We start from the raw sequence: 26,906 nt of genomic DNA, 5'->3' as shown, positions 1-26,906 counted from the left end.
TCGTCTTAGTCGTCCAAAGGCGGTTGCGGTCCGTGCTGCTTGGAATGTGAGTGGACCAGTTTAGGTGTTTCGGTCGGGGTTATTTTTTTTCGCTCTACCTTCTTCTTCCTCTTCTTTCCTTTGCCTTCAGACCTTACGCGGAGGATGAGGAATGTATCGTTTTATTCAATTTAGATAACGTGTGCCTACGGTTACATGCCGAAAAGTAAAAACGCACCTAATACACCTCTCACACATTTCTGCTCACGGGAGGAGTTTTTTTTTTCTTCAAAAGTAGCTTTTAGAGACAGAAGTTCCAAGTAGCTTCAAGCTTACTTTCAAGTGGCAGCTAGTGTATGTGTGTGTGTGTGTGTGTTTGTAAGTAAATGATTTTTTCCCCGTCTTGCCCACCTTTGATTGATGAACGCGCTCGCGCCCGTACGCTATTGGTGTGTGGTGTGTGCGCTACTTATACGCCCTGGCTGGCTACTGTGGCCACTGCCAATGCTCGTGAAACTCCTGGACGAGCCTTTGGCGCAGCCCCACACCGATGTTCAAACGGCTTCTTGTAGTTCCCCCCTCTAGTGTGGTGCCACCCATTAGGTGCAGGATTTGGTGCACCACAGTAAGATAAAGGCAAAGAGCAAAAAAACAAGCGCAACAACACCCGTCGCGATACAGCGAGGAGGCAAATATGTTAATGTAAATCGCCGCAGTTCATTTGAGACCCGGTGCCTAGCCCTATTTTGCCCATACACCGGTGAGTCCACGCGAGTGCACGCTTCAGCGCGATGGTGTCTGTCCATGGTTCAGAGGCGACGTATGACTGACCCTCACACACGTACACGCTAGCTATCAAAAGTCGGGGGCCGTGGTTGGTATCTCCTCCCTTGAGGTCTGCTTAATTTTGCACACACACAAAAAAAACGCGAGAACCGTAACAACATTCCAGGCCAGCGCACAGACCGAGCGGGCACCAGGTGCAGGTCCCGCAATCGTGACCGATCGTGTCACTGTGGTTGGGGAGTCACCGCCAACTGGCAAGGTAAAAAAGGGCCATCGTGGGCCATCCCAAATGAGTGTGCCGCTGTGCCGAGGAGTCTCGTCCGGAGGTGGCCCCGATACGGTGTTAATTTAATCAAATGTCGCTCGCCAACTCGCGTGAAGAGGTCATACCAGGGGGATGTTTCATGGCTGATTGACCTGCTGCCTGCCAGCGCCAGCTCGAATGCATGAGTCTTGCTTGGGCTTGGCCCAAGCTGGCAACGTCAGCTGGTGGTGGGGATGTCAAGAATTTGGACGACAACCGGAGCAAGGTATCGTTAGGTAACAGGCGCGAGAGTGAAAGACACGCTCGCTGACCACTTCTGCGCTTTCCTTGGGCTTCGTTCGCATCGTTTAATGTCGATCGGCGTTTTGGACGGTCGTCGTGCGTGGGTGTCTAAGTTCATCACCTCATCAGTCGGACGGCTCGACATCTCCGCGTAAGACACCGCTCCGGACCTCGAGGACCAACCGCAAAAACACACCCCAAAACCCAAACCAAAGGGGGTCGGCATCGGGTTTTTTTTTTGTCTTTTCAACAAGGGTGCGGCCCCTTCTAGCTGTAGTTTGGCGGTGGCAACAGCTGCCTCATCATGCCATTTTGAACATGGTTTCTGTAGTGGCTTCCTCTATTACCGCGAGGGAGGGGGGATATCTCGTACAATTTCGGGATGGGTTTGGCCCGGACATTCTGGCACATCAATCCCCCATGTGCGCGGCTTATTACTTTCCGTTTCTCACCGCGACAGCAGCAGCAAATTCGCGCAAGGTTAGGTGGACTTTATATTGTACGTACATTCCGGACGCAGCTTGACCTTACCGACACGGTCGGGGTCGGGCCGCGTCTACGGTGGTCATGGAGTTTAAATTTCGGCTTCCTTCTTTTCCTCCAAACGGCGAGCGCATCAAGCACAACGATTTGCTCAATTTGCGTATCTCTATGGTTGTGTCGCTAAATTGTTGTTTTGAAGGGGGCTGAGAATCCGTTTATGAGCGATGAAGTTTTATACTTTTTCCCACACGATGTGTACAGCCCCTTTGGTGGTCAACAGAGTGGCGATGCATCATCAGATCAGCGGGGAGGGAGGTCCAGCTGGGACATTTTCGGCTGCGTTAAGTGAAGCACTACATGTCCCGCTCGAACAGGCTGACAGGCTTGTTGAGAGTGTGTATTTATTCTCGCCTGCATTCGGGTGGGTAAGCACTCATATTTATATGTATGCCAATAAAATATACTTTTTAGCCCCCTTTTTTTGTTGCGATTTAACCGACAAATTGACAGAAAGGAATTTGTGCAAAAGAGGTTCTTTTTGGTGCATTTTTTTCCTCCATCTTTCACTCCGCAACATTCAACAAATGCCCGCGCACCATCCCAAGATAATCGATTATTATGAGGTTACATATCCGTACCCATCGGCGGTCCCCAACCAATCGTTGCGAATTTATTTATTGTGACTGTTTTACTTCGTCACCTACCAGCGCGATGCCTTTTTGATGAGAAACTCGTGGGAATTGATTTTTGCTGAATATCAATTGTACTGTTCGAAGCATTTTTTTGCTTTGGTTCGCTTTCCGCCTTATAACAACACATCACATGACGAGCGGCTACGAAGGCTGGTTACGAAAAATTAAGAGGCTGTACCGTGGCGCAGCTTTTGGTTTGGCCCCTTAACAATGTATAGAAGAGACACTCCTCCACATCTCCCGAAAAAGACAAAAAAAAACCTTTCTACACAACGACTCCAGGTGAGAAAAACTCAATCAAACGTTACCTCCATTACCTTTGTGTGACCTGCAGCCACACTATCAGCACGGACTAGTGCTGGCGCGCGCGATTGACCTTTTGCGACAGTCACAGCCTTACTTTCTCTTGTGCATCTTGGGGCGAAAGAACGCATAATTACAACGACAGCAACAGAAATACTATTGGCGGAGGTGTTGCCTGTTTCTATCGAAAATAAAAGCAATTTACAGCATCGCGAGGCGCACATCGATGAAAATTGATGCGCGCATCGGAGCGGAGGAGTTTCCTGCTCGGTGCGCTTCATGATTTTCTCGCAGTGGAATGAGGCGGGGTACGATGAGGTACACAAAAACACAACAAGGAAATTGATTGATATTCGTTGTGCGGGGTTTCTGTTTGCTCAATCTACGCAAACACACAGCTCGATTCGTGACGATAATAGTCGCACGCTCATTGCGCCATTGCGGACGGATGGATGGATCATAAAACAATGTGGATAAATTTGTCATCCCCGTGCCGGCATGCCCTGTCGATCGAACACACACACACCCCTTTTTTTCGTGCCATGCGACATGCCATGTATGCGGAAACCGATCGCGTGAACGTCGTATCCTTCGCGCTTCGGTTCAAACGGTGACTATTAATAAAGCCCCGAGCGTCTCTTTTATTTCGAGATGCATCCGGTGCGGTGCCCGCGAGGGAGGGTTTGGCTCGGTACGCCCATAGTAACGTGGGTACAAAAAAAAGGGCAACAGCCGAAGACGCAGCACACATAAGACTAGACGCTTTGTTGCATATCTTCATTACGCGGTGCGGTAAAAGGGAGGAGGATTCATGCACCGTGTCTATGATATGACGCGTCATAGACACGATACAGAGCTTGTCTTCTAACCCCAAAGTGGGTAGGAGTTGAAAATTAGGGGAGGTACACAAACGTATCATAACTTCATCGCAAACGCCAGTGTCGAAGGTGTCGTCCCGAGGAGCGAAGAAAGAGCAATAGTTGCCGTGCGTGCGTGTCTGGTATTAGTTTCCCATTTGCATATAATCGTTTGCGAGTAACTGTAAAGAAGGAGAAATGGTATCAAATTAATGGCGAACCAAGGAAGAAGAGTTTGCCAGTACAGTACCAATAAGTTGTGAAATAGGCACGAAACCATGCAGCCTCTCCGCTTGCTAACACCCTCAATTAAAGCCAAGGTTCTGATCTAGCGGCCGACAGACAGACAGCTAGGCAGACAAAGCCGCATCAAAATCCTGCACTCGGTGCGAAAATCCCCCGTCCTAAACGCATGTTAAACCACCGCCATAAATGTCATCATTTGTTGGCTTTCATAAAACTTTATTACCAATACCGGAGCGGAACTCCACTTTTTCTCCACCAGAGCAAGCAGGCGGCTTCGCAAATCCTACGGACCTACGGGCGCGATAGATGGTCCATCCGCGTAGCTGGCCTGCCTACGCAGAGCAAACACGCAGAAGGTCACCGTCACTCGCCGTTGTTCCGTATGCAATAAAACAGAAACGCCATGCCCTTTGCGTGGTGCTTATTGTACAAGTACATCCCCATTACCAACTAATAAGAACGTTTAGAACACCTCATTGCCGAAACTGACATCCTTGTGGCTTCCCAAAAAAAAAAAAAATAATAACCCTCTTAAGCATTTTTAATGCTCTTATTGCATTTTACCTCACGCGCTCATCATCGCTCGTTTATTGGACGTAATGTCAGTACGCGCAGCACAAAAGCTCGCGGGCGCAACAAGCTGGCAAAATTCGCGCTCGTAAAACTGACCGACCCGCATACACCGCATACTTTTGGGGGGTGAGCATGACTTGACGATCCTCATCATCGTCATTTTCATCGCCATCAGAGCATCATCGCGGGGCGAATGTTTTAGCTCAAAATGCTCATTCTTACCGACACCCAACGTGCACTTCGCCCGCTTTGGTGTTGCCTGTAAAAAAGAAAGAATAAAGCATCAGTTTCAGCAGTAACCTGTACCACTTAATCTGTCCCCTCAGATACACACACAGACACACAGCCCCACACCACAGGGGTCCATCGAGGGTGATGGGTTCACATTATTTGACTTCAACCTAGCCCATCCTCTTCGGTCGCGAGATGAGTCGCACCGGGGATACTGCTTAAGTGCCCCAAACCAGCATGAAATAGGCTTCAACCATCCACCAACACACGCGCGTGCATGCAATAAATGAGCCATCTTTCGCACTTTGAAGAAGGAAACTTTCACGGTCCCTCCGAACAAAAAAAAAAAAACAGTCTCGAGGTGATAATTATGCACTCCCCTTGGCGGCTCTTCCTTCGTGAGCCCCGTTCGTGCGCGCAGTTTATTGAGGTGTCATTTCCGCACCGATCCGGACCGGGCCACCGAATTAAAATAATAAACTTATAATTGACCAAAAAATACTCCGGCCTGGCCGGGCGATTGTGGTACACCGTGGTTCACGTCGTTGTTTGAAGAGATGAGCTGCCACCGGGTGCATTCGCTAAACCCCTTTCGGTTGCATCTCGCCGTTCCCGTCACAACATCACACCCGCGTGCGAAGTTTGCGCTCTGGCTACCGGGTTTTGAGGCATCGTTTAATCTGCCCCCCCGAAGGGCAGAATGTGTGCGGGTGCGGTGGTGAACGATTTTATTAACACCTTCCCGAACGAGAGAGAGATAGAAAAACCACGGCGCTGATTCCACGCTATGCGATTAAACGATACGGAGGCAAGGGGCAAAAGGGAAGTGAATTAATTTATGATTAATTGTTGACACTATGCAAATTTTGTCAACTTTTTTTTGGCCCCGTACCGGTTCGATGTCGGTTACAATGGAGTTCTGTTTTGTTTCAGCGGATTTTCGTTTTTTTTTTTTTTTGGTGAATGGTGAACCCCCGAAAACGAAGATGAACCGTGGGAACCTTCAATATTCGATGGGTTTTCAAGGTTAATCGAGAGGATTTAAAATGATATTACATAACTTCGGATTTTAGTCGCTTTTTGTTCATTTAAGTCTTTCATGATTCTTCCCTCAACAATAATGTTAAATATAAAGGGATTTTTTTACTCAAGTTTGGTACAAGTTCTGTATGCTTTGCAATTACAATTAAAGACGATGTAATGTGAACCACGGCCACATTCCACCCAGCCAGCCAGCCAACTCCTTGGAATGCTCATTACAATTAAAGCACGCTTCTAAACGCTTGTCGTAAAATTAAAAACTCGTAATTTTATATCACCTTCTCGTTAGAAACGGGGTAACAACCAGTTTCAAGCAAATCGAGAGCAAACATTACACACACACGCAGACCGACTCATTACTCTATATGTCTCCGTTCTGCTCCGCCGCTAGGGGCCCAAACCCGCCGCCCAAAGTGTCCCGCCGTGAGCCGTGAGTGCATAAAAAAAGTGTCTCCAACCGGTGGGAGGTGTGCATCAGGTGGTCCACCCTTTCTTTCTCCGAACACCACCCTGGATCTCCCCCCCGAACCCGGATGGATCGGTTTGACGTTTCGCAATATTGCAGAGTTGACCGGGGAGGGAATAAGGCAAAAAAAGCGGCGCCCAAACCCAACCCATGCACGTCCATCCAGACCGGTGACGCTGAAAGCAGACCACCGGTAGGGTGGTGGGCCACATACATAAATCATAATTAGTGCCCACTGCTCCCCATCATCTCCCCACTCCAGGGAGGGCACCCTCAACGGCAAACAAACTCATAAAACTGCGCGTTATTAAATTATATCACCGTAGCAAAAAGGGAAAGACGGTTGTCGCCAACCGATTCGGTGCGCCTTCTAACCTCCCTTCTCCTCCAAAACTGCTCCGGAGCTGTATCGCGAAATTGTAGAAACGCGATTCTCCCGGGCCCGCCAGCGCAGGCAGGTGATTTGGAGCATTTGGCGGTGGTGGGTTTGAAGCTTTCACGGTGCATTTTGCATGGCTTTGCGCCGAGCTTCCCTTCGGCGGCGATTGGCGGCTGGGGTGGCAACAATCAGTTTGAACCGTATGGTGCTCCAGCAGAGGGGAGGGGCAGGACAGTCTAACTGTGGAGTAAACTCGCATTTGATTGATTGATTGATTGATTGCTTCAAAGGCAGAAGCCGAGGAAGAAGCCTAACCCTCGCCAGCCGGCAGTGCAAATGGGGTTCGTCGCTTGCCTTCGCTATCGGGCATAGCAGTCGGCACCAGGCTGTCGTCGCGGCATGGCGTGCGCGGCTACTGATAGAGAGTGCAAATAATTGGCTCTTTTGCCCGTTTTTGGTGGCTGTGGTTATTGAACTCCTCACGGTTTGAAGCTAATAATTTGTTTAACATGCTTTGCTTGACCCGAAAATACAAGCTTCCACCGCGTGAATGACAACCGTTGTGCAGGAATTCGATTGCTCTGTCTCGGTTTGTATGTTTTCGCTCGCTGCGCTTGCATTTTATTTTATTGACCCGGTTGTGCAACTGTCGGTTTCGCTCCCACTCGTGTATGCAAATATGTTTTCCCATCCTTTGGCGTACACATTTTCAATCCACCAAAATATGTTGTCGATCCAGCCTGCCTCCAGTCGAAAGGGGTAGAGCGATTGCAAAACGGTCCCCCTTCATCCCCTGCAGGCTGCTTCATCCGCTCAATCCGTTCATGTATCAATTATCTTTTACAATCTTCCTCACCCGGTGGAATGTGTGTTGCTGCTTGCTCCTCATCGGGACAGAACATACCTCAGCAACACCAAAAACCTCCATCAAGGTGGTCCATGTTCGCTGTCTTGCACCGTCTCAAACTGTTCCCCCCCCCCCCCCACATCGTCGGGCGACAGAAAACTAGTGCAGCTATTTAAAACAGATCGCCCAACGACACAATGTTGCCCATTTACCGAACGACGAGCTGCAACGAAAGGGAGAACCCGTGGTGGTTTCTGAGCATAATTTGTACAAAACGGTTTCTTCATCGCTCATCGAATGTGCACGCAATGTGCAATGTGCGATTCCCATGCGATTCTGCCTGCCTACAAGCCGACGAGGGTATGCTAATGAGTAGATCAAATATTATTTCGCAGTCAACCGTCTCGCGTCTTGCCACCATTCCATCCCGAAAACAATGGCTGATTGTTTCGGCGGGTAATTTTCCAACCGGTCGCGCTCAATCCGTTGGCGCATATTTTACACCTTTGCAAAACCGGCGGGGACGACGACGACGACTAGGGGCTTGTTGTTGTTCTAGGGCTGCAGCGCGATGAAAGCTGCAATGATGGCTTGGCTAGCTCCCACGCTTTATCGAACTCATCGGATGCATCTGTTTTGGATGGAGCGGTTTTGCGCGGCATGTGTGTTTGCACTTGTATTGTGCAAAAAGAGCATAGATTTTGCACAACATTAGACGGTTGGAATGCAGTTGCGCGAGGTAAAAAAAACTGTCGCATAATAAGGGGAGAGTTGAGCAAGAAGGCGTTTATTGCAATCAGCTTCGTATTGGAATGCTTTGTAAAAAGAAAAAATGTATCGCTAAATATTGAAAAAGTCAAGTTTATCATTTGATTTGACACAAGAGATAAACAATTCTCTATACATGTTTTGGTGCCGTGACCAGGAAACAGCTAATAAAAATGATTTCTTGATCATTTGAAACAAAAATTCAAGCAAACATCGTTACTCAACCGCCCCTAAAACCTGCAGCCGGTTTATCACGTTCAGTTTTTGCAAATCTGACCGATCCTAATCGACTTATAGTGCGATGATGTAACGCTTTGGTCCTGCAAGCCGCCTGCAACACTTCGGCCGGATTAACCCACATGAGTGGCCAAGGGCGTGATATGGTGAACTTTCTTTCACCTTACTCCTCAAACGTAATCCGTTTCCAAGTTTCCAATCCCTCTACTCTACGCCACGCGAAAACAAACTTATCCTCTCGGCCGTATCTAACTCGATACACACCGAGGCGGGCGTTTCGCGTTGGACGATGTCGAAGCCTGCAGATGACGAAATCAATCAAATCTAAAAGCTTCAACATCCGGTCGAACCTGATCCAACCGGCGCAATCATCCAACCATGAATAGCCATGAAGTTACCCCGGTATGGCAAGCAAACGAGCAAGCGATGAAGAGGAAGAGCGTTCGAGATGTTGGATCTAAGACACAAGAAGAAGAAACAAAAACGACACTTTGCTTACACTTTTTGCTTGTACCACTGTAGGTGGGTCGATAGTAGAAGTGATGGGAAAAACTAACGCGTCGCGCCTCAACATTATTAATTAATCACCTCAGCCAGAGCAAAACACACACACACGCACACTCTAATGCCATCAAACCTTCCTCGTTGCTTTATTTGAATGTTCTTTTCCATTTTTTTCTTTCTCCACCGCTCCCCCCGTGCGCAGGCATCGTCCGTTTCATCGCGCTCGGATTACGCACTCAAAAGATCTCGATCCACACCGGAATGGAACAAGCCTCTGAAGGCCAACCGACACTAATCATCATCTGCCGCCAAAAATCGGCAAGGGCGCAAATATAAATACGCCACTATCCAAACCTTGGGGACGATTTTTCGTTCGGAGGGATCAGGCCGCAGTCCGGATCCTGCTGCCTTGCTTCATCTTCCTTCATCCCATTCGGTGTCCCGGCCGGTTGTGCGCTTCCAAATCCCCAAAACCTGTTGCCGCAAACCGAAACACCGCCAGTTCCCCGTGACGAGTTTAGGAACGGAACACAGAACACCGAAACAAGTAAGGTAAGGTTGACAAAACATTGAACCGTCATTTCAATCGTGTGACTTTACGCGTGGGTTTCTTGCTCGAGTCTAGGTGGGTTCATCCAACGGGGGGGAAAGGTTGCGGTGGGCAACTTTGGAGACCTAATCAACCTCCACCTTCCTTTCTCCCGCGGGCCTAGTCTCTCTCTCTCTCTATCACCGGTTTTCGACAGCCCGGTTGACAGTTCGGTTCAAGTGCCGCGCAAGATGATCTCCCGCGCTGTCACAAATATATGAAACACAGAAAGCCGAAGGACGCATCAATCAATGAATGAAGGGTGGCTTCGTCGACAAAAGCCAGGGGTCCAAAAAATTGACACACCAGTTTCCGAGGCACGGTGGTAGTGGTTTGAGGTTTTGAGATAGATTTAGATATCTCCCGCCAATCCGTCCATCCCGGGACACACGGATGAGGTTTCGTGCTCCGGGTCGTGTCTTTTGATTGACTGGAACGGATGGGTCGATAGTGAAGCGGTGGGTTGGTGTTTTTTTTTTTTGGGGAATAAGTTTTACATTTTAGCTTTGATCTTCCCTGTTTTGCTGGTTCTTCTGGAGGTCAGGTTTCAGCGTGACAACAAAGTGTCACTTGCGAGAGCAAAGATGAGAGAAGGCGACGCATTAGATGAGGATCAAATTCTGTTTCTGGAACTATCAAAACCGCACGACGAAATTCCAAACAGGTTGTCAATATTTTGAAGTTGTTTTTAAGAACGCGGCTTTATGTTACTGTACATCTGAAGCAACCTTCACACAATATCCCTTAAAAACGAAGAAGATGCTTATGGTATAAAGCTCATCAACATTTTTTCTTCGCTTCAACTTTGCCCTAAGCTCTCAGCCACAAATCATGAGGATTCATCTTCCAACCCCTTCCTTAAAGCACTAAAGATCAGGCGTGGCTAACTCCAGCCCGCTGCGCTCCCCATAAGGCGAAAAACGTGGTCAAGAAGACCCTGACCTGAAAGCGAAGCAAAGCAGCAACAACAACAGCAAAAAATCTAATTCCATCTCGACACCGAGAGCTGCTCCGAGCGTGCTTCCCTTCTGAACGATTTTCAACAATCGCACCGATCTCGTACATACTCTCGGGGCATACCGTGCTGCCAGATGCCAGCACACGGGGTTTTTTTTTTGTTGCACAGGGGAAATTGGTTTGATCTTGTGGCAACCGCAACCGCTCCAAAGGCAGATGCACCATAAATGATACCCCCAATACACTTTCGCAAGAAGCTGGAAGCTACCCAACCGACCGACGCCCAACGCTGTTCCGTTTTGCGAAATTATGCGAGAATAATTTTTAATTCCCGGTGCTAGTACAACACTGTCGGGGTTGGGAGTCCTGCAACAGCCACCGCAGCAGCAGCAGCAGCACCGGCAGCACCAAGATTAGAGATTTGTTTGTGCGAGGGGCTGCGATTTCGATCGTGTGTGGAGTTCAGCCCGCAGCCCGGGGGAGGAGTGCGACCTCTCTTTATTTTAATGCGCTTGTATCTCGCGCTTCCGCACGCTGCCGTTGGACCGGTGGCATGTTGTTTGACAGATTTACGGCTCATTGCATTGCAAGGGAAGGCAATCGTGGGCAGCAGAAGTGGGCAATGATAAGTAAGTGGAAGTGCACAAGCGATTGGTTCCCCTGCAGCAATGAAAGGGTGAAAAAGCAGTTTGCGCGCATGATGAAAAATGGGAATGTGAGGTAGAAAAACGCGAAACCAGTGGGTGGAATATTATTTTCACGTTGAGGCGGATCTTTTTTGTTAGTTCAAAGAGTAGTAAAGAAAAGGAGGTATTAAATAAAGGAGGTATTTAAAGGAAGAGTAGTATTAAATACAGACAAATGAAAATTAATCAAAAAACCATTAATGCGAAATAAACCATGAAAAAGGGCCAAAGTCCATGAACATGACGGCTATAAATTTTGTGTCAAATAATCAATTGAAAAATTGCTTTTCTTATGCTCAGAAAATACCCCAAAAAAGAAACACCTCCAGCCACCTAAAATGGAGAGCTTTTAAAAATGCATAAATAATTTCATCCATCCTTCCCTCGGGGGAAAACGCATTTTCACAACAGTCACCAAACCAAAAAAAAACATGCTCCAAAAACCCTCTCATCAGATCGGGATCGGAAGCAATGACAATCAATAAACCATACAAGGGAACAAACATTTCGTATGTGTGTGTGTGTGAGCGAGCAACACAAAAAAACGAGAAACATCCTCCAGCCCAAATGATGCAACATTTGCATGACCACCACAGCGTCGTCGTCGCCGTCGTAGGCGCCCCCCGATGCCCGCAAAAGGACATATCAACAATGATAAATACCTTTGCCATATCGAATTGGACCACCCATTTTTACACCCTGTACGGGTTCAGAAACATCCCAACCACCGCACACATGAGATGGAGGAAAAAAAGCTTCAAACTTCAGCTCCTCCCTTCTTCTTCCTTGCCCTTTCAAACACAACACACTCACGAAACGATTAATTTCGAGTAATTCTTGCGAGCGACGATTCGAAAGCAAGTCCAACAGCCCCGTCAAGACCTCAAAAACCGCCCGAAGGGATCGTATTTTGTCGCATTTCCACCTTCCATAGTATGCCTTCCCAGCTTCTCCCGCAACACGCTCTCCTCCCGGAAAGCCGAGTGACACATCTGTCATCTCGGTTTCGCGCGATTTCGAACCCCCAAAGGGATTCGGTTCGGGAGAGAAAGAAATCATCCTACGACCGCGGAGGGGTTCGTCGCTTTCGTTGTCCCGTTTTGTTTCTCTCTCTCTCTCTCTCTTTTCTCCCATCCCCGCCATTAATGAATGAACGATCGCGTTCCGATGACAGGCTCGTATTTACTCTAATTTGTAGCTTCCATTTTAATCGTTATTTTTAACTGCTTCCTGTCCTCGCACACACACACCACCATCCGCTCCTCCCTCGCCTTCACTGCACTGATTGTCGTGCTGCACGCGGACGTTCAGGTGGACGACGTTGTGCACCGGTGTTGTTGCCGTTGTGCCCCGAAACGAAAGTCGCCTCTGTCCGCTGCACTCCCAAACGGCTGAGGGGGAGGGGGGGGGGAGAATCTCCCAACCGATACCCCTGCCATAAACACGACAGCGGAAAGGGGAAGCAAATCCCAAAAGATATCGACGAAAAGTACACGAAACCCTCAAATCACACCGAAAGAAGGCCTGCGTGCCTTCCTCCTTCTAACCACCGAGCGCCGATAGCCACTAGCCGATAGGTGGTTGAAAAATGGGTAAAAACATTACAATTTTGCTCGACGCGCGGGACCAACCTCCCGCGCGTTCATTCACATACTTCAACTTCGAAGATGACAAGTTGCAGATATGCGGATGCGGTTCGCTTCCGCCGGCCGCGGTAGGCGAGCGAGCTGCAAGCGACCCCCTGCATTGCTTCCCTTCGCTCGCATCAGTGTGTAAACTGGTTCGAGAGAGCAGAAAAGCTGGTGCATCCTGCACTAGCAATCTTACCAGCGGTCCACTTTCTGCATTCCGCTCATGAATTGAAAGTAAAATTAAATTTATGTATCACTTTAATTCAATCCCTGCCTTCGTTACCGAACCCCGTGCTTGCATTTCTACGCGGAGGATTCGATTCGGTGTCTCCGCAAACCCAACCACACACAACACACGATTTGCTCCAGTTCGGTGCGCGTTGCGCTGTCGTCTTGCGCAGGCAGGCGGTTGTGGAGATGTTTTTTTTTTTATTTGCTCTACACCGAGCTTATCCGGGAAGCTTTATATTTCCCTATGTCGCTGTGTCCCCCTTCTTTCTCCTGCGAGTATTTTTTTCCCCCAGTTTTATTTTATTCGCTTGTAACACCCGCAGGGTCTTTTACTGACCTCGCGCAGAGACTCCGCATGCGCAATGCTTTCTGCGCAAAAACCTTAAACACATGGAACATTGCGCGAGTGCGCGACACACACACACACACACACACACACACACACACACACACAAGCCGTGGCACGAGGCTTGTGTGTACGCCTGCTCGTCGCCTGCCGTTTTGATGCTGATTGCTCTCAATTTTTGTCGTTTTTTGTGTGCAACTCTTCTCGGCGACCGTGGCTAGAGTTTTGCATGCATCCGCTTTCTGCCAATCCTGGCCGTCCGGCCAGCAGCATCCACCTGGGGAGATGTAATGTAGCAAGAAAAAAGGGAAGGAAATGGCTCCGCAGAAGGGCAAATGGTAGAGGGAGCGGCAGCAGCATGTATTATTTGCTTCCATGTTTTACTTCATTTTGCCTCTAAGCTTCAGGGCTTCAGCAATAGGGGTTTTGAATGAAGCGTTACCAGGCGTTGTCACTGCCGGAGCGCGGATGCGCGGGGGTGGCCAACGGTTTCAGGGTTTGAAAATCCGCTGACGTCCGAGAAAATGAGAAGCTAATGGTGGACCCATCTGTTTTGAAAATAGAAAGGGGTAATGGGAAAGGGAAGGAATCGGGGACGGCATGTAAAAGCATGGAAATATAATAAAAACGAGCCTCGCTTGACATCGATGTCGTGCATCAGTACCATCAGAAGCACGGGCAATGTGGCACGAGCGCAAAGCACGCCAAAGCCGAAAGATTGCACCAAGCGACGAACCCCGGCGAAACTGAGGCCTATTCAATGTTCGATTAGTTTTTGCTTAACGGAACTGTTTTCTCTACGAAGAAAAAAAAAATGCGTCCAAAATATTGCAAATGACGAAACGCTCCATCCATCTTCTTTGTCCGTCCACCTTCACTTCCTGTGCCGACGCAAAGGCTTAAACGCGACATAAAACACGATGTCAAGACGTCTGTTTTCGCTTGTCTGATATGGATCGCGGCAGACGCAGCAGCGACGTGAAAGAAATGATGCTCGCACGATCACGGTTCGGCGACAAGCAGCAGCAGCAGCAGCTCACAAACGCACAAAAGCGTGCCAGCGTGGTTTGATACGCGCTAGCACGTAAATCTCTGTCGGTGGATTTGTGTTTGGCTCTGTGTGTGTGTGTATTGCTGTAACAGTATAATTAACACGATCGTTAAGATTTTCCTGCTTCGTGAAAGTTTTGACGCATATCACTGTTCCACCGGATCTAGTTAGGAGAGGGCAGACATGTGTCCCAAAATAGTCAGTGCCGTTGTGGAAAGAAAAAAAGCCCCATTCAGATGGGGCCGACGGAATATCGGTGTTTGCGTGTGCGGTTGCGTTTCGTGACGAACGCAGCGTTGACAGCGGCCATCAATAGCACACAAAAAAAAACCCTAACAAGTGTCCTCTTCTCGCTTCACCTAAATCATACAAATCGCCTTCGCTTTGCCGCTTCCGTTTTGCCCCAACACACACACACACACGCACGCTCTAATGCCGTCCTATCGGTTTTCTTTATCATTGTGTGCCGTGTGATACACTTTTGATGGCTCCGGAATGTTTCCTTTGCATTGAATGACACGATACATAATGCTAAACGCCGTCACAAACAAACCGACACAGCCCTTGTGACAACGGGTCACCGGCACGCACCGGCGGGTTTTCCCATTCACACAAGAGGACGAACGGCTTGCCGCAAATGCGACACAAGCGACGAACCCCTCCAAAAATGGGCACAATTCCGTGCAGCGACGGGGCAGAGCTGGTAGCTAGGTTGAATCGCTTCTTTTTCGATTTTTTTTCTCCCCCCCGATTCGGAGTGCGTGTCGCCTCATCCGTGTCCTAAGGCGCTGGAAGATCTTTCACCGAAGGGTCCCTTTCCCTTTGGGGTTGTTTTTTTTTCTGTTGTGTGCGTGCTTTTTTCCCCCTTACCAAATCAAGGCCTTCACCGCGCTACACTTCACTTTCATTGAGCGTACCAAGCCCTGGACGGAATGTTCCTAAAAGGACCGGCTCCCGGAGTTTTTTTTTCCCCCTTCGTAAAGATTCCGTGCGGGCGGAAACGGTTTGCAAGGTGAATTTATGTAACAGCGCAACCCGTTCGCGAACCTTCAGAGGCGGACAGCAGCAGCAGCAGCAGCAGCCGAAACTACACGCGTGAGGGCGGACAGCTGGAAAAGAATCGATCCAGTGGGGTGGTCGATCACTACCCCGTTTCCATTGTCCCGGGTCCCGGTCCGTCAATCAAAAAGATGAACCAAATCAATTCAGGAGAATGGACACTCAACCTCACAACTCGAAAGCTCGCGCCCGAAATCCCTCCGAACTCGCTCTGTAGCGCGTGGTCAGTGAAGAGGGTCACTTCCCCCCTCCCCTTCCATCTTTTCGCCCCCAGAAGAGGAATCACTTAGAGCCGCTCGCCACCCATTTTCAAAAGAGGTTTGTTTGCCTTTGCGCCAGGGGTTAATAGGTATTAGAGGATCGTGTCGTCGTGGGTCGCTCGGCATTCGGCTGGGTCTGCGCAAAGCGCGGTAAACTAGAAAGTCTACCGATGAGGATCTTCACTTCAAGATGGGTAGGTTCGGTAATACCCGGGGACCGCTGGGGAGTGCAAGCGACGAACCCACCGTGACTGATCGAAAGTAATCGATTTGGAGCGTTTGAATGGCTGTGGCGTGAATCGTTTTGAAGTCGATCTGTCAGAAATCTGGTTCGAGTGTGGTTTCGGTACCGCCGCGAGCCCATTTACGTTTCGCTACGTCAATTAAGGAGAGGCGGGCTGTGAGAGAGAGAGAGAGAGAGAGAGAGAGAGAGAGAGAGAGAGAAAGAAAGTGCTTGTGTACGATCGGGATCTTCATACGGGGATCTTCAGTTTTGACAATCCTACCCCTCAGCAGAAACGTGAGCTTAGTTGTCAGTTGGAGTTATTAAATTGTATAGTGACTGCGCATCACCGCCGTTTCGGGCCGGCAGCGAAGCTGGCAGGGACGGTATTCTATTAGCGTGAGTTTTTATTTCATCCACCGCATCGATTTGGTGCGCTTGTATCTTTTATTGATCTCGCTTATTCACTTTCGCCGTGTGGGAAGAAGATCTTCAAATGGTTCGCTTGGGAGTGGGAGAGTTTTGCGCAGTTCCAAGCAGCCAAGCCGAGTAGCAATAATTAAATTGTCTTCAGCGAATTTTTGCTAATACGGCATGCGATCAAAAGCGATCATCGGTTCGTGTTACGTGCCCATCCATCCATACACACATTTCGGAGCAAAATGAGCCCTAAAATGCTGATAAATGAGACGTTCAACCGATAGCGTTGGGCGCAATTCATTAGCACCCTCTTGAACAGCCCAAACGCCCGTATTTTATCTGCAGCGAGCGATCTTGTAACGATAACGATTTCGAACACGCTAACCAGCCCGCCGGTTTGTGCAAACATTCAAGCGGCAAGTAGCAGCAGCAGCCGTTTCATCCCACCACTTTCTGGGAGGAATCTAACACTTTGCGCAATCGCTAAACGTGATCTTATCACATGCCAGCAATCATCACTCCCGCTGGCTTCCCCCTGGCGCAAGGTAGATTGCTAGTTACCGAAAAAAAACATTACAAAATGATTTTAATTATAGTAATAAGAAACGAAGCAGAAGGGGAGGAACAACCCGCCACCAGACAAACGGAACAGACCCGGGCCCGTCTCTTGCAGATCATTTCCATTTCTCAACGAGCTTCGAGCTTGACTTTGTGGTTTGTGGCGGTTAAAGGTAGCGCGCTATGTTATGATCGAAGAAGATCTGCACGTCAGGTGCGGTGTAGTTCGTCTTGCAAAATGATTACAAACTGAGTCGGGCAAACTGGCGGCTTGAGAAAGAAAAAAAGCGAAACCATTCTGAACATAGTACTCCAGCAGAGCAGACAACTGGAGCACCGGCACAAAACAATTGCCTATCCTCGGAAATCGCGGCCATATGATTATGACCTCCTCCACCACAATCTTAAGCACAAACGGTAGCAATTGAAAGCGCAAAATTCTCAGCGATTTACACACACACACACACAGTGAGGGATTTTGCCTAATCGTGCACTAGTTCAAAAACTAAGAGCACTTGCATGTATGCGACCTGGGAGATGGCCGTGGTGGCTCATCTTAAAATAGGAACATTACAACCTTCTCTCCCCACGCCTGCGGGCACGATTATGGTAAAACCAAAATTCATAAAGCCAGCAACAACCAAACTCTTGCCGCAACGCGCGGGCCAGTTTGTATGCTCACGTGCCGGCTCCCTGTGTGTGGGATTTTTTCTCAGTTAATCATCATTATGCTGCGGTTAAATGGGGGGGGGGGAAGGGGAACAAGAGCATGCAAAAGAAGCCCATGCACGGTACACGGGGTGGCGCCGTGAATACTTGTGCACCTGTCCGAAACAAACGACGAGGGACGATGATTCTCCCGACTCCCATTGACCAATCCGACCGGCTACCGCCGACTTATGCTTTTGCTCTCAATTTCAGGTCGCAGGGCACAAACGCTTTATCAGCAATGCGGGTCGCATGTGTGCATGTGTGGCATTAGGTAGCACACGTGTAAGCGCATTGCATGATAGCTTAATGGTGAGAAAATGCGGCAATGTTTCACTGTGAGGCTGCAAGGGCATGAGGCACACGGTTTCTTGCAGGTTGTACGATTGTGTTTTTTCTCTTGTTTCATTGCGAGTTTTGAGAATTGAAATCGGTTCTCTTTGAAAAGAGCTTCAGAACAAAGGATTTATTTCCCAATTCTTTAGGATTGGCAATCTTTTGTGATGTGTTTTTGTTCACATGCCAACTTTGGAGAGAATGATTTATAAATTAATGCCCCGAGTTTCTTTCAATTTTCTTATCACATTATTCTTAATAATTCTTAGAGAGAGGAGTTTTAAAGCTCAACAACTTAAGATATCTTTGAGAGCATCTTTGGTCCTTCGAACCGGATTTGAACTGTTTCATTTCACTCAAATTACTATTTAAAAAGCGAATAGTGAATCATTGGAGGACACAGCACTATAATGACTCTTCTCAACCACATTCATCTTCTTTGCACCGGTACCAGTCACTACCAAATAAATAAAAACTGATAAAGAGTTCGCCTCTCGCAAAACAAAGCACTGCAAGCAAAAACCCAATCATTTTGCAACCAACCCTCCTTCTTTCCCGATGGGCAAGGTCGTGAGCAGCTTAAGCAACACCTCACAAACCCATTGAACTTCTTGCATTGCTCGGCTACTCGAAAGCGCGCACCCTCACGTGCAGAAAGAAAAAATGGGCCCGTTGAATCGAGATCAATCCTTTTCTTTACACCTCACGAAGCCACCGACCGACTGACCGAGCACACTTGAACCCTGACCTCTTACCGAGCGGCCATCCAACGAAGACGACTCCGGCGAAGCCACCTGAGCCAATGTCGAGCATTACAAAAAAAAAAAAACTCGAGCAAAGGCCGCACCCTTGCCGTTTCAATAGCAAGAGAGCGCCAGCAATCCAATTGAGCCCTACCACGCTGCCCCTGTGCCGTTGGGTCGCATTGATGGCATTGCCGTGTTGCAATTTAACGTGTACATCTCCCCATTGCTCAGCGCCAAAGGCGGCTCTCCAAAAGAGAGTCCCAGAGCCCCCCAAAAACAAGCACACACACGCGCTGAATATGTTAATAAATATTCATAGCACTTCCAAAAACAGACTTTTCGATAATTCAAGTACACCTCATCCTTCACGAGCTCTGCTGGCACTGCCCGCGTCGATGTCGGTGTCATTTCCTCGCCCCCCCAGACGACGGTGGCGGGCAAGCGAGTGCGAACATTGTTGGTCGATTACCATACACCGTACAACCGGCACTACTGCTGTGGCAGTGGCACCAGCAGCTCAATGTCGACTCTGTACACCATTTAAATACGTCAGTAACAGTAACAACAAAATAGCGCACCGGAGCTACAAAACGAACCGTGTACCGTCGCCGGTGTATACAAAACGATTGCACAGAGCGATAAAAAAGAAGAAGTTCAACACTGTGGAGGAAGTGACAGCAACTTTAAGAAAGAAAGAAAAAAAAGGGCACAGACATCAACCGAAAATCCAAACAACGCCTCCCGAACTGAGGCAACATGATTCCGGCCGAACAATGTTCATTGAAAAATCTAATGTTTTGTTACGGATTTCTTTCCCTTTTTTCTTTCTCGCTGAGCAATGCGTGTGTGCTCTTCTAAGGATGGCACGGTCCATATGGGGCATCGATGCTAAAGATGCCACAACAGCAGCAGCAGCAACAACAGAAAAATGCGCTGCGCTGCGTACGAATAATACACATCGTTTTCGTTTGCCAGCGCCCGTCCATTCCCGAGGGGGAATGATTTATGATTTATTTTTTTGTGTACTACTCGAAGAAGAGGCAGCTTGATTTTGTGGGGCGGGCAGCACAAAAAATGATGTTTAGCCACGGGTGAACAACACTCCACTCTTTTGGGGTGTGTATATATGTCGTAATAGTGACATACACACACACACACATATACGCGCTCGTGTTAGCTTTACTCATGCTAAACCATGAATGAGCGAGAATCGGGCCAGAAACCGTTTTGACAGGTTCGTCGCTTGTCAAGTCTTTTGATTTGCCATCTCCCATACAACCCCGGGGTTCGTCGCTTGTTCAGTCGAACAGCGTATTTTTATTTTTTTTTTTGCTAATAAGCGATACAAATCGATTACGATTTCGGATGCCATTTCTAAGCGATCACACCCATCACCCCCAGCGGGTGACATCTTCCCCAGTTCGAAATTGGTACCATTTCCACGGGTATAGATTTTCACACCACCGTAGTGTTACCTCCCCTATCGTAATCGGACAAGCAGCCAAATTTCGATGCGATAACCAAACAGCGATGAACGATCGAAATCGATATCGTTGGTTCGTGATCGCTTTTCTTTTCCATCACCACCACCACCACCACCGCCACCAAGAGTAACCATTGAAATTACTTTTGTGCACAAACTTTCTCGAAATGCGAAGCATCCTGCTCGTTCCTGCCACGCAAGCGGGAGGGAAAACTAACGCCAAAACCAATATAAATCAAATCATGCTCATTAGGGAAAATAAATCAAGCCACGATTTAATGCGGCCACACATAACCCCGGGCCAATGCGACCGAACCGGGCTCGTCAATATCAGCGCACGGTGACATAAAAGCGACACGATCAGATTCCAACTCGCTCGCTCGCTCGCAGTGGAGCGCATTTGCCGTTCGCTTGGCGCTCGAAATCCCGTCATTGCTAAATTCATTCTCCCTTAATAGTCGCGTGCGTGTGTGTCTCCCTACTCCACGCAATCTTCTCGGGAGAGTCTTACTTTGGGGGGTTTTTTCCTTCTCCTTTTTTTCTAAAAAAGAAGTCATAAATAAAACATTAAAGCTCATTCATAAACGATTCTCGGTTTCGTTGGAATTGATTTCACGTTCCCGTACGACGCTTGTTAAATTGTTTCAACATTCGCCCCCAACCCAAAACAGTCCTCACACATACATAGGAATGGCGCAAACGACAAAAGCACTCGCACGCGCGCCGATCGCGCGGAGTAACATCATCGACTAATTAGTTTGCTCGCGGACCTTCTTCGCAAGCGAGCATTTGATTGCTCCCGAATGCTGGGTGCGGCAGCAGCAGCATGATTTTACATGATTTTTGTGAAGAGCTCCTAATGCTGACAAGACACCCGATTTGATACATCTTTGCATGTTTGAGGTTGTAAAAATAATTTACGAAATCAACAGCGCGCCTCGGAGCAGTATTTGGCAGACTTCAGTCGCGTCATTCCTATACATTCCATCGGATGTTTTTTTTTTTTGCTAGTGAAAGTGTAATTTCGTCACATACTGTGACACATTCCCGTCCCGTGGCGATGATGACAGAGGTGACGTTTGATTTGCAATAAACAATTCAACATTATTTCGCACACCATTTCCACACCCACCCACGGGCAGCGGAAGCGCTTCAACTTCAGCAACACTTGTGGATGATATTTATGAAGCAAGAAATGGAAAAGCAACACATACACACACTCATCCTCAATCATTATCATAAATTCTTGTAAGCTGCTCGCATGTGTGTGTGTGTGTGTGTGTGTGTGTGTGTTTGCACCAAACCCCATTTGCAACGTTTACTCGGTGGTAATAAAGCGGTACATTAAAATACATCATCGTGATTCTCCTCTTTGCTCGCGCTCGCTCGCTCGGGGGACCGTGTAAACGTTACGCGATGCTCAAAGGAAGGAAAAAAAGGATCCCGATAAAGCTTCCGTTTGCCTCCCGCCAAAAAAAAAAAAAACATAGCCGCTGGAGTGGAAAGTGTAAAAACGCAATCCATTCAAAAGTCAAAAAGCGCGCGCGGACGCCTTTGCATTTCACCCCCAAAATTATCATCCATTCGGGGCTCGATCCCAGCCAGCGCCTGGGTGGTCCAGCGCTGGTAGTTCGTCTTCTGCTGCTGCCGCAGCAGCAGCAGCACCCATTATGCAAAGCTCAATTTCGGTGGGGGGGAGGGAAAATGCCCATCCCATTCATCTTCCCGAGCGTCCCGAGTGCGTCCTTGCGGTGAAACGGTTTTATTGTTACGATTATTGTTATTGTCATGCTATTGGCACGGAGCGGGCAAACAGACGCGTCCCTAAATTCAATTCAATTAATTTTGAACTTTCGGGCAACGGGGCAAGGCAGAGGCCTTTTTTTTTCTTTTTGATCAATTCATCTTGAGCCCGTTTTTGCAAAATTCCAACCGGTGAAACGATTTCGTTCAAATAAAGATTCCAATTTTATGGCGCCAAGGTGTTCAAGGTCAAATGGGTTTGATCCGCCGCCGGGAGGGGGGGTTAGTTGAACGGGTTAAGTCAGCAGTATCGTAAAGTATTGAGTACTTGTTCAGCAATAACAGTAAGTTAAACTTTCGGCAGATTTTTGTCACAAATTGGAATAAAGAAAAATCATCGAAAAATACAAACATTTTCTCATTTGAAGTAAATTCTTCTTGCAAATTAAATGCACTTCTGGCGACGAATGGCAGAAAGCAATAATCATAAGTAACAGACCGGGACGCTTCCATATCAGAAACCATATTACTAGCCCATTAAGATATCCCCAAATGGCCTCCATTACACAATCAAAGGTACAGTGATGTAAAGATAAGCAGAAACTATATTCCCACGCATCGGACGGTATCGGACCGATGAGGTTTTACTATCATGTTTGATCGATTTTAAAAGTAAGCCAGCTCGCCTGATCATCATTTTCGATATTTTAAGCCCCAATTATGATGGTTAAGATGAAACAGCAACAAACAAAAAAGCAACTAAAGCAGTGCTTCCTATAGCGCTACCAACGATGGCTTCTCCCGAAATCGATCAGCCAGCCGATCGAACAGCAAAACGCGGCCGTTATCTGATTTCGGGGAGCTTTTTGTGAGGCGCGACATGCGCGACAGCAACCACAACGCATCCTGCTCGTTCAATTGAGCGCAAACCCCCCCTCTGAGCTCGACGAGCAGAGACAGAGCGACCGGGAAAGTTAATAAAGCAGACAACATTATCGTAATGGGCTCGAGTCGCAGAAAATTGGCAGTTCATGTTTGAGTGGTTCACTAATTGAAACGGCATTAATTTAATTTGCTCCGGCTCCGGAGCACAAGGCACATGTCTATAGGGGAGGAAGAGCGTTGAGGTCAAACCACGGGGAAGGGTCCCAACCTTCCAATCCCTTCGTTCTCGTTCTCGTTCCCGCCCAGCTCGTCCCAGGGCTCGGGCTAACGCGTACAAGCTGCTACATGCGACCACCGCCAATGTCGGCGACGCTCCCGCTCGATGATGAGGTAGTATTGTAAATGAATTAATTTTATAGCTTTCCCGATGCACCGACGGGACAAGTGGAAGGACGGTCGGGGGAGGCGGGATTGGACGGCCTGTGTCGTACAAATTAGCTACGCAAAATGCGTACAGCAACGATTTTTCCCCGTACAAGTGGTCTGCACTGCACAACCTGGTGGCCTATTTCACCCGGGCCTCCGAACACGGGGCCGTGCGCCGGGCCATCGAAAGGGCGTACGTATTTTAATTTTTTGACCATCTGTAATTTTGCTGCTGTGCCCCTTCTGTGCAGTGCTCCGCGTTGTTCAATCAGAGATGGGGCTGTTTCGTTCGGCGGCTGTGTTTTGGTTGCTCAACGATCATCAATCAGGCAAATAAAAGCATTACACGAAAAGGTACAAAATACTTACTTGTTGAAAGGAGCGCTCCGTGTCTCTCCCTTTGCCTTCCTTTTTGCGACCACAGCTGTGCGCTGCACCAAGCTCTAGATCTGTAAAAAGAGTTAAACAGTGTCAGAGAGGGAGAGAGAGAGAAGGAGATCGAAACAGAAAAAAAACTCACCCTCATGAAAATAAAATCACTTATTACAGTGAATAACAAGTTTAATGGGAACTCATCATTCGCTTCCTCCGCGGCCAGTGCTACTAATATAGCACTTTTTCATTCCCTCCTTCACACCAAACCAACCCCACTCTGTACCTCCGTACCCAAAACAAGCGCACCGGCAAGGTAATCGCGGATGATGAAATAATCATTCCGTACATCTTTAGTTCCTTCTTAAAATAAGTATCGTCTTTTCCCTCCAGCGCGCGCGGCCGCCCGAGTGTGTGTTCAGGGTTGTGGCGCTGATTGTCTCATGACTCCATATGGCAATTCCTTCTTGACTGCAGCTTCCCTCTCTCTCTTTCTCTTTCTGTACCCATGAAACGGTAACGCTTCCAACCTCGGGCAGCCGGCTCGTCGCGAATCGATAAATTGATGTGATTTTTCTCATACACGCATCTTTACGCGGCCCGGTTCACCTCGAATGCCATCACCATCATCATCATCATCATGCCATCAGCACAAACGTCGCAGCTACTAGCGCAACTACTACTACTACTACCACCACCCAGCACTGCTTGTACTACTTCAGCAGCCATGAAAAAGGTGATCATTTGCTTTAATTTTCACCCCATACCCGTGTATCACCGCCAGCACCGCAATCAGGAATTTTCCTACTGGGGCCCTCCAGACTGTTTCCGACTGACAAATAAATGCATCGCACTCGAGCACAAACACACACACACACACAGCAACCCGTAAAGCGATAATGATGCGCGTCAACTACTAGCGACTCATCAAAGTGACGCGCGATTCGAGTAGTTTGCGCGATTCGATGAGTAATGTGTGAGTGGTGGCTTGCACCGCTTGCAAGATGAGTAATGGTTCCGATGATGATGTTTTCATTTCCGTCCGCACTACGAAAGGGGGTTAGGAAAAGTGTACGGCTGGGCGGTGGTGTTTTCGTAGGGTAAAACACACTGCTGCAATTATTTCCATCGCTTGCAACAATGTCAATTCTGGCGGTGCGACAATGCCATAGCGCAAGCGCTCACCACACTCATTTGTACGATCCATTTGTCATGATATTGTTGATCATCCTCGCTCATCATCGGCCGCTGACGGATGATGAAGGCTCAATGTAGCCGGCAGGCAGCAGAGCACCGGTGCTCGGCATATCGATTTGTCATTCCTTTTTATTGCCACTAAAACGACAGTAACCAGTAGGAAACTTGTATTAAAACGGTGACGCTCGTGCATGGTTTCTAGTACAAACGTTCAAACAGTGGGGAAGTAAATGTAATATAATGCTTAACAGCACAACATAAAACAGTCCGCACACGTGAGGTGGAACAATACGTTACGGTTATCGATTTGATACCCAACATTACCTAATACAAAGAGGCTATTCCCGCAGCGCTAGCAATAAGCACCCAGCAAAACATCACCAATTTCGCTCGAGGCATGCACGGAATGGCAAACCCACTCCATCAGCAGCAGCAGCACCAGCGGCAGAAGGCAGCCGTAACCACATCAAACGCGTTGGTAGCTCTCTGTTTGTGTGCACGAAGCACGGGATGATCCCGAAACGGACGAAAACTCAATCACCGGCGATGCGGGTGTATAACAAACTCTCCTCTGTCTTTCCCCCGATTTGTGCAGTAGTAGTTGTAGTAGTAGTAGGGCTGGAGGTAATTTGATTGATTTTATTGCTCCCCTTTCGCAGGCTGCCGATGCTGCTGCTGCTGCTGTACCAGCAGCCCGGCAGCAGCAGAAACCGATACCGCGTAGCCGGACCGGACGACCACGTTGACCTTACGGGCGTCATCGTCAGCAGCCGAGCAACGTACCGAGCCAAACGAGCCGAATAATAATAGCCAGATACTTTCTGCGGACAATGTGGAGTGTGCGACAGTGGGGCCGCGGGAAGCGTGAGGGAAGGGTTCGGTTTGAAAAATGGTCCACCCGCCTTCGGGCTACCACGCGTGAGATTCTGCTCGAGCGATATCGATATTCATAATTTTAGGGACTCTTGCGAAGAAAAAAAATGAAACGTGTTGTAGACACACGCGCGAGCCGCGAGCGTAGAGAGAGAGCAATGATTGGAATGGAAGCTCCAAAGATCCTGAGGGCCCCGTGTACCTGAGCAGCGGCGTGACTGGGTGTACTGTGTCTAACTCAACGCGCGGCAGGAGAGCAGCTTCCAGCTCGGAGTTTGAAGACGTCCAAAGACCCGCCAGCCTAAGCATCAACTGTAACGACGCGCGCCAACAAAACAAGGCTGAAAATGATTGATTTCAATGGGACTTCGCTGTTGCAATCGGCGATTATAAAGATCTTGGTTGATGATGGTAGTACACACACACACACACACAGGGATTGCTTTTCCTACTGTTGTCTTTTTGAGATCATCCGCGATCACTGGAGTTTGGGGAAGGCAAGACACTCCGAGTTCATTGAGGAATCTTCAACCCAAACCAGCGATCGATGCAGGCAGCCAGTCGGCAACAATGTGGCTTTGTTTTGAAGACCCTTTACGGTGGCTTTTGACCAAACAAAGTCCCGAAAGATAAATGACGGCCCGCGCGTATGCCTTCCAAAAAAAATACCTTAAACCCACGAAGTCTCGTGACGTGCGATCGCATGTTGGTGATGTTTTCCTAACTGCCACAGGGCATCGCAATCGCACCGAGCGTTTAAAACCTCATCCGTAAACCCATCCGTAACTCCCCAAAAAAAGAGACCATCCAATCTTGCCTTTTCCGCTTGCGGACTGTTTGCCCTAAGGCCAGATCGCACATTCCGCAGAAATCTCGTCTCACTTCCATATCTCCCTCAATAAACCTCCTTTCGCTACGCTAATATTGCCAGCTTAGGATAAGAGATTTGGCGAAAAGTCAAACCCGCTTATCAAAGTTGCTCACACACACACACTCACAGCCTTGGAAGAAGAAGCGAGTGTGAGGATCAGCAAAGAGACATCATCTCTCGCACGCGTTCGGGCCCAAAATTTATGACTTCCGGCTTTGGGACACTTTTTTCGGTGTGATACGCTCTCAATACTCAATATTGATGCTTCCTTGGGGTGTTGAGCCGTCCCAAAATGGGCATCACTCACACGCAGACG

At 48.4% G+C, this 26,906-nt stretch overlaps 1 protein-coding gene across 3 annotated transcripts in view; it reads left to right on the top strand.

Annotated features, from left to right (window-relative positions):
- LOC121596927 (protein glass-like) overlaps positions 1–26,906 on the top strand; it is a 71,348-nt gene that overhangs the window by 18,702 nt on the left and 25,740 nt on the right. For all 3 annotated transcript variants that reach the window (XM_041922322.1, XM_041922324.1, XM_041922323.1), the window contains exon 3: positions 9,142–9,491. The gene's annotated coding sequence lies outside the window, so the exon portion shown is untranslated. The remainder of the gene's footprint in view (positions 1–9,141; positions 9,492–26,906) is intronic.

The sequence above is a fragment of the Anopheles merus genome, chromosome 3R (assembly GCF_017562075.2).
Source record: "Anopheles merus strain MAF chromosome 3R, AmerM5.1, whole genome shotgun sequence".
Classification (NCBI taxonomy): domain Eukaryota; kingdom Metazoa; phylum Arthropoda; class Insecta; order Diptera; family Culicidae; genus Anopheles; species Anopheles merus.
The sequence above is the reverse complement of the archived record's forward strand: the minus strand, read 5'-3'. Positions and strand labels throughout refer to the sequence as shown.